Source organism: Cololabis saira, chromosome 12 (genome assembly GCF_033807715.1).
Source record: "Cololabis saira isolate AMF1-May2022 chromosome 12, fColSai1.1, whole genome shotgun sequence".
NCBI classification, from domain to species: domain Eukaryota; kingdom Metazoa; phylum Chordata; class Actinopteri; order Beloniformes; family Belonidae; genus Cololabis; species Cololabis saira.
Genome location: NC_084598.1, coordinates 14,279,454 through 14,287,196, shown reverse-complemented (window position 1 = coordinate 14,287,196; position 7,743 = coordinate 14,279,454).

Genomic DNA, 7,743 nt, shown 5'->3' with positions numbered 1-7,743 from the left:
GACATCTATACGGACAGATGGAAGCAAGCACTGGCCTGATAAGAGGGTGGGACTACAGGGCAACATGCAACTCCTGAAGCACCGGCCTGCAAAAATGTACAGAAGAGAAAGAGGGGGCAGACCAGCACAACAAAATACAAGAACAATGTGGTTCAATTGTGCATATGAGGAACTTCTAATAACTGTGGATTGATCTGAAGAAAGAGGAGTGAGGGGCACTGCTCAGTGGATCATGCTGGTGTCCCCCTGCAGTGTAGGTCTATAGCAGCATATCTAGGATGAAGCTCTGTTTAAGACAAGCTGCTTTAGTCTTCTCCTGTAGCTGCAGCTATGACTACTGGCCCTAACACACTAGCATTTAAACTAACTATAAGCTTTACTAAACAGAAATGTTTTAAAGGTGGAGGTGGTGTCAGCCTCCTTAACCCAAACTGGAAGTTAGTTCCATAGTAACGGTTCCTGATAGCAGAAGACCCATCCTCCAAATCTACATTTGGATAGTCTAGGAACTACGAGTAAACCTGCAAATATCGCAGGGCTAGGCAGTTTAGGACTTTATACACAAGTAATACAATTTTGAATTGGATTATAAATTTTACGGGATGCAAATGGAGTGAGGCTAACACTGGAGAGACATGGTCTGTCTTGTTGATTCCTTACAGCATTTGGCTGCAGCATTTTGGTTGAGCTGGAGGATATTCAGAGAATTACTTGCACATCCTGCGAGTCTTCGCGACATTATGTAGATGAGAAAAATTGCTGTCTTACAAACCTGATTAACATGCTGTTGAAACGACAAATCTTTATCGGAAACAACACCAAGGTATTAACCATTAATATATATGCAGAAAAAAAGAAGTAAATAACACCAAGTTTTCTAACAGTACTACTGGAGACCATGGCGACACCATCTAATCCTTTGCTATGATGTTTTGGACCAAAAACAACAACCTCTGTTTTATTGGAATTTAGAAGCAAGACGTTAGTGGAAAACCAAGCCTTAATGTCCTTAAGATATGCCCTGAAGTTTGGTTAATGGTTCTGTTTCATTGGGTTGATATACAAATACAGCTGAGTGTCATCAGCATAGCAATGAAAATTGATGCTGTGCTTTTGAATAATACTTCCCAAGGGCTGCATGTACTGTATAAACTGAAAAAGATTGGCCCACTGAATCCTGCGGGACACCCTTGTCTGTTCTGAAGAAACCTCATGTACATGAATGAACTGGAATCGGTCAGATATGATTTTAAACCAAGTTTTAAACCTAGAGTTGTCCCTTTTTAAACATGCTCTAAACTATGCAATAAAATGCTGTTATCTACACTCACCGAGCACTTGATTAGGTACACCTTGCCAGTAGTCGGTTGGACCCCTTTTTAACTTCAGAACTGCCTACAGAACTGCCTTAATCCTTTGTGACATAGAAAAAGAACAATACTAGGGGCAGGCGCAACCATAGACTGTATATAACAATGGATGAAGCATTCAGACACTTCACTGATTAGTTTGTAAACACCAGTTTTGAAGCCCAATTTTGTTCATACAGAGCACAGCCATGTCCCTCAGCAAGCCCTCGGGAACACGCCCACTGCATATCAATCATAGTTAGCTGTACTCTCGCCAAAATATCTGCAGATCTTTTTCTCTAAAGCTCTGCCCCCGACACTTGGTACGTGCAAATGGATAGTTGCATTGCGAAGGGCAGTAGCAAGACCATTAAAGATAAAGAAGCTAGCGATTGGCTGAGCCGACTGCCAAATCATATTAGAAATAAATGTAATGCTGTGGTATAAACTCCATTCATTTTTCAACCGTTCGCACGCACAGATCTGTGCGTAAATCGTGCGTACGAGCATTCCCACGTAAAGTATGGAATTTATCAACATGTACAATACCTGTGCGCAGAAACGCGTGTAAATGTAAGCACAACTCTGACCATGCGTACACACAAAACCTAGTGGTAGAACAGTGAAACTACAAATAGAACCCATTAAAACAGTCACAGTGTTCAGCGATCTCAAACTTCACACATGTTCCCCGTTTCCTCCAATTAATAAAAATTCTCCATTAGTAATTTAGACATTTTGAATAATTGGTGTGACAAGCTATAAAAGACAGCTTTGGCAGGACGACCTGAAAAGAAAATACAAGTACCATGGCTTATCTTGAACTGTTGGAGGATTTGGAGAACCTGTGCTCCGAGGGAGCGCGTTTTCAAAGAGCGCGCTGATCTGTTGATCTGTGACAGCACGGAGCGGCTTCTCAGCAGGTACCGCTTCCCCTGATTAATTCCCATCTCTAGTTTGATGTGCATTCAGAGATGCTCTTCTGCATACCTCGATTGTAACAAGTGGTTATTTGAGTTACTGTTGCCTTTCTATCAGCTTGAACCAGTCTGGCCATTCTCCTCTGACCTCTGGCATCAACAAGGGATTTGCGACCACAGAACTGCCGCTCACTGGATATTTTCCCCTTTTTTGGACCGTTCTCTGTAATCCCTAGAGATGGTTGTGCGTGAAAATCCCAGTAAATCAGCAGTTTCAGAAATACTCAGACCACCCGGTCTGGCACCAACAACCTTGCCACGTTTAAAGTCACTTAAATCCCCTTTCTTCCCCATTCTGATGCTCGGTTTGAACTGCAGCAGATCAGAAATGTGCGTTACCAAGCAGTTGGACAGGTATACCTAATAAAGTGGCCAGTGAGTGTACATTTTCAAAAGCAGCACTGAGGTCCAGTAGAACCATCTGAAGACATAAGGTCATTTGTGACTCGAACCAAATGCTGTTTCTGTGCCATGATGAATTCTGAACCCTGACCGAAAAACTTCAAATACATAATTTCTATACATATGGTCACATAACTGACTTGCAACCTTTTCCAGAATTTTAGATCTTAAAAAAAAGAAACGTATACATAAATGGAAGGTTGGAAAGTGGTCTAATTTGATGAAATGTCTTGATCAAGACAGGGTTTTTTTTTAAGTAAAGGTTTAATTATTGCCATTTTTAATCTGGTCCAATATTATCGTACCAATAAGATATAACTTTTTTGAGTTGGGATGGGGTCTAACAGACATGATTTAGCTCTGTTGACAGCTGAGGTCAGCTCAAGGAGGTCTACAGGATCAAAACAGAGTTAAGGAAGTTGCTAAAGATGAAGAAATGCCTACAGCTGTTACCAGGTGGGCCTTGTTGATTTCTTCTCTAATTCTGACGATTTTACTGCTAAAGAAGCTCATAAAGTCTTCACTACTGAGAGCTGCAGGAATGGACACCTCAACAGAGCCAAAACTGGCTTCTCTGATTTCCAGGTCGGGAGCTTTAGACTAAGCGTGAAGCTTTTGAATGCGTTATAATCGCATTTAGGCTATCGCCTCAGTCCGTGCTTTGGGGAATATGATAAATGAAATAATGGCATCAATTAATTTCAACTAACATACTCCTCCTGTACCCACGTTTCTGATAAACAGTAAATATCACTCCAGGTCTCAGTAATTAAATTGCTTACTAATGGACACTTGGAGCTCAAAGACTGTGTATTAAGTAATCTGCATCAAATTTTTCTCTTTAATTGGCACTAAATGTGCAACAGTTTTTTATGACAACAGAGCAAAGGGTCAGACAGATCTGCAGCAGTATTTTCAATAACAGTTTGCGTAATGGGGAAGTAACTAAATGTATACAATCACTCATGGTGAAACACGAAAGATCTCCACCTACACTGAAACTCTTACTAACATATACCAGCGTGTATGAGTAATACTTTTTTTTTTCTTTTCTTTTGTCATTTTTTTTGTGATATTTTCTGCAAGATTGACATTTTTTTTTTTTTAAATCACCAGATGCATCCTTGTCATCAGTTTAAAATCTCAGAACCCCCTTTCATGTTGCTGGATACCCCGTGTTTATTACCCCAATTCACAGTAACAGACACAGGGTTGGGCCCACCAATTACTCACCTCCGAGAGTACACGTAAGTGTGGGTCAAGTCTGATGAGAATGACGTGGGATGGCACGACCTGGGTGGGATTTGGTCTGCGAGCTCCTCGTCCTCATAGCCAAGAATGACATGAATCTGCATATTAAGATAAGATAAGATAAGATAATCTTTATTGTCTCCCTTGAGAGAAATTTGTCTTGGACAAAACTAGAGACTCCAGGCGCCACATATATAACAAAACATAAAATCACAATAAACAAATAACACATCGTCATATCCCCCCGCTCTTTGCATGCCCCCCCGCAATGTCCTGAAAACACCTCTACACAAAAAAAACCCTTGCTACAGCAACATTATTGCACTTCCCTCTATTCATACAGCAGCACACTCGTTATTGCACATCCCTCTATACATACAGCAGCACACGTTATTGCACATTCTGCCCTTCCCACACACACACACACACACACACACACACAGCTCATTTCCTGTTATTGAGTAACTTAATTGATAATGGAATAAATGAGAATTTATATCTATTGAGCTCACAGCTTGGCAACCTATACCTTCTGCCTGAAGGCATCAATTCATATTCCCTGTGCAGGATGTGATTTGGGTCTGAGATGATTATTTGACCTTCCTTCATAAGGGTTTGTTCAAATATCTCCTGCAGGGATGATGGAGGCAGCATACCAATTATTTTCCCTGCCCTTTTGATCAGATTTTGGAGTTGTACTTTACATTTAATGGTCAGGTTGCCAAACCAAGTTGTAATGCCAAAGCGGATGAGGGTTTCTATGGCTGCTCTGTAGAACAACAACATGACATCTTTATCCACTCCATGAAACCTGAGCCTGCGCAAAAAGTACAGGCGCTGGCTGATCCTTGAACAAACATAATCTACATGATGAGCCCACTGTAACTTAGAATCGAAATAAATGCCCAAGTACTTGTGTACTGTAACCTGTTCAACCCTCTCCTCATTCAGAAAGACTAGGCTGTAATCACCAACAGACCTGGGATCAAACAGCATTTCTTTTGTTTTCTTAACATTTAAAATCAAATTATGCTTCTCGCACCACTGCACACATCTTTCTACCTCTGACTTGTACACAGCGATATCTGAGTCCACTGTCAGTAGACCCAGTATGGCCGTGTCGTCAGAGAATTTAAAAACATAATTATTTAGGTGATGGTTCCTACAATCATTGGTATATAATGTGAATAGAATAGGCAAACTGACGCAACCCTGTGGAGCGCCCGTGTTAATCACGTGAACTTCGGAGAGGGTTGAATTGATTTTAACCTGCTGCTGCCTGCCTGTAAGAAAAGAAAAATACCATTTAACTATGTAAGGATTCACATTCATCTGTTCCAGCTTGTTTAAAAGGATGTGAGGGATTATGGTATTAAAGGCAGATGTAAAATCCATGAACAGAAGTCTTGCATAGGCTCTGGAATTTTCGAGATGTTTAATAATTAAATGTAATATGGTGTTTAAAGCATCACCAGTGCCTGGTGGGGAACTGTAATGTGCAACTGGCTACTACAAAAAACAGGCTGCGGCTTTGCAAAAACACAAGACTCAGATCAAGATCATTAAGACATTGAAGAGCGTTAAATAATTTCAGTGTGGTCAATGACCACAACAGCAGGAATGGCAGAGGAAGACTGGACTGGTTCTATTTTAATTTGTGTTAAACAATTTGAAGGGGAAGCAGTTCTGTAAATCACGTTGTTGTTCAGCATGGATCTGACATGGTTCTGTGGGGGGGGGTTGTTGAGGGTTGACATCCGCTGCTAATCTGAAATGAGTCCCCCAAAACTGTGGAGTGAGTATGTAGGTGAGTGAGCAGGTGTGTATGTCTGTGTTACTGTGTGTTCAAAGTGAAAACAAGGTTTTACCTAAACTGCCACTACAGTGGAGGATGGAGGGCATATTACTCATACACGCTGGTATATGTTAGTAAGAGTTTCGGTGTAGGTGGAGATCTTTCGTATTTCACCATGAGTGATTGCATACATTTAGTTACTTCCCCATTACGCAAACTGTTATTGAAAATACTGCTGCAGATCTGTCTGACCCTTTGCTCTGTTGTCATAAAAAACTGTTGCGCATTTAGTGCCAATTAAAGAGAAAAATTTGATGCAGATTACTTAATACACAGTCTTTGAGCTCCAAGTGTCCATTAGTAAGCAATTTAATTACTGAGACCTGGAGTGATATTTACTGTTTATCAGAAACGTGGGTACAGGAGGAGTATGTTAGTTGAAATTAATTGATGCCATTATTTCATTTATCATATTCCCCAAAGCACGGGGCGATTATAACGCATTCAAAAGCTTCACGCTTAGTCTAAAGCTCCCGACCTGGAAATCAGAGAAGCCAGTTTTGGCTCTGTTGAGGTGTCCATTCCTGCAGCTCTCAGTAGTGAAGACTTTATGAGCTTCTTTAGCAGTAAAATCGTCAGAATTAGAGAAGAAATCAACAAGGCCCACCTGGTAACAGCTGTAGGCATTTCTTCATCTTTAGCGACTTCCTTAACTCTGTTTTGATCCTGTAGACCTCCCTGAGCTGACCTCAGCTGTCAACAGAGCTAAATCATGTCTGTTAGACCCCATCCCAACTCAAAAAAGTTATATCTTATTGGTACGATAATATTGGACCAGATTAAAAATGGCAATAATTAAACCTTTACTTACTTTAAAAACCCTGTCTTGATCAAGACATTTCAGCAAATTAGACCACTTTCCAACCTTCCATTTATGTATATGTTTTGGTTTTTTTTAAGATCTAAAATTCTGGAAAAGGTTGCAAGTCAGTTATGTGACCATATGTATAGAAATTATGTATTTTAAGTTTTTCGGTCAGAGTTCAGAATTCATCATGGCACAGAAACAGCATTTGGTTCGAGTCACAAATGACCTTATGTCTTCAGATGGTTCTACTGGACCTCAGTGCTGCTTTTGACAATATAGACTCACTGGCCACTTTATTAGGTATACCTGTCCAACTGCTTGGTAACGCAAATTTCTGATCTGCTGCAGTTCAAACCGAGCATCAGAATGGGGAAGAAAGGGGATTTAAGTGACTTTGAACGTGGCATGGTTGTTGGTGCCAGACCGGGTGGTCAGAGTATTTCAGAAACTGCTGATTTACTGGGATTTTCACGCACAACCATCTCTAGGGTTTACAGAGAACGGTCCAAAAAAGGGGAAAATATCCAGTGAGCGGCAGTTCTGTGGTCGCAAATCCCTTGTTGAGGTCAGAGGAGAATGGCCAGACTGGTTCAAGCTGATAGAAAGGCAGCAGTAACTCAAATAACCACTTGTTACAATCGAGGTATGCAGAAGAGCATCTCTGAATGCACATCAAACTATACATGGGAATTGATCAGAATTTACCAATTCCTGCTCCATTATCGATAATCGATTCGGTTCCTCATCGATTCTTATCCAGTTATATAAAAAGTACAAATGACTTTGGTTGCATTAACACTTTAATTTCAAGTATGCACCAATATTTTGCATTCAACTTCATTTAAATCAAAGCTGGCTTAAGCTGAAAAACAGGAACCTTTTCAAATGAACATTGTGACAAATACAAACGATCAACTTTTGGACTTAAACAGTTTCAAATTTTTTTAAACATATATGTAAGAGGAATAGGGAGGTGGGGTGGGGTTGAGAGGGGTGGCATCCGCCGCAAGTCTGAAATGAGAGAAACACAGGAAAACACACAACAGGCACACAGGCCTTTGGAGTCTGCAAGAGAGAAAACAGAAAAACAGACACGAG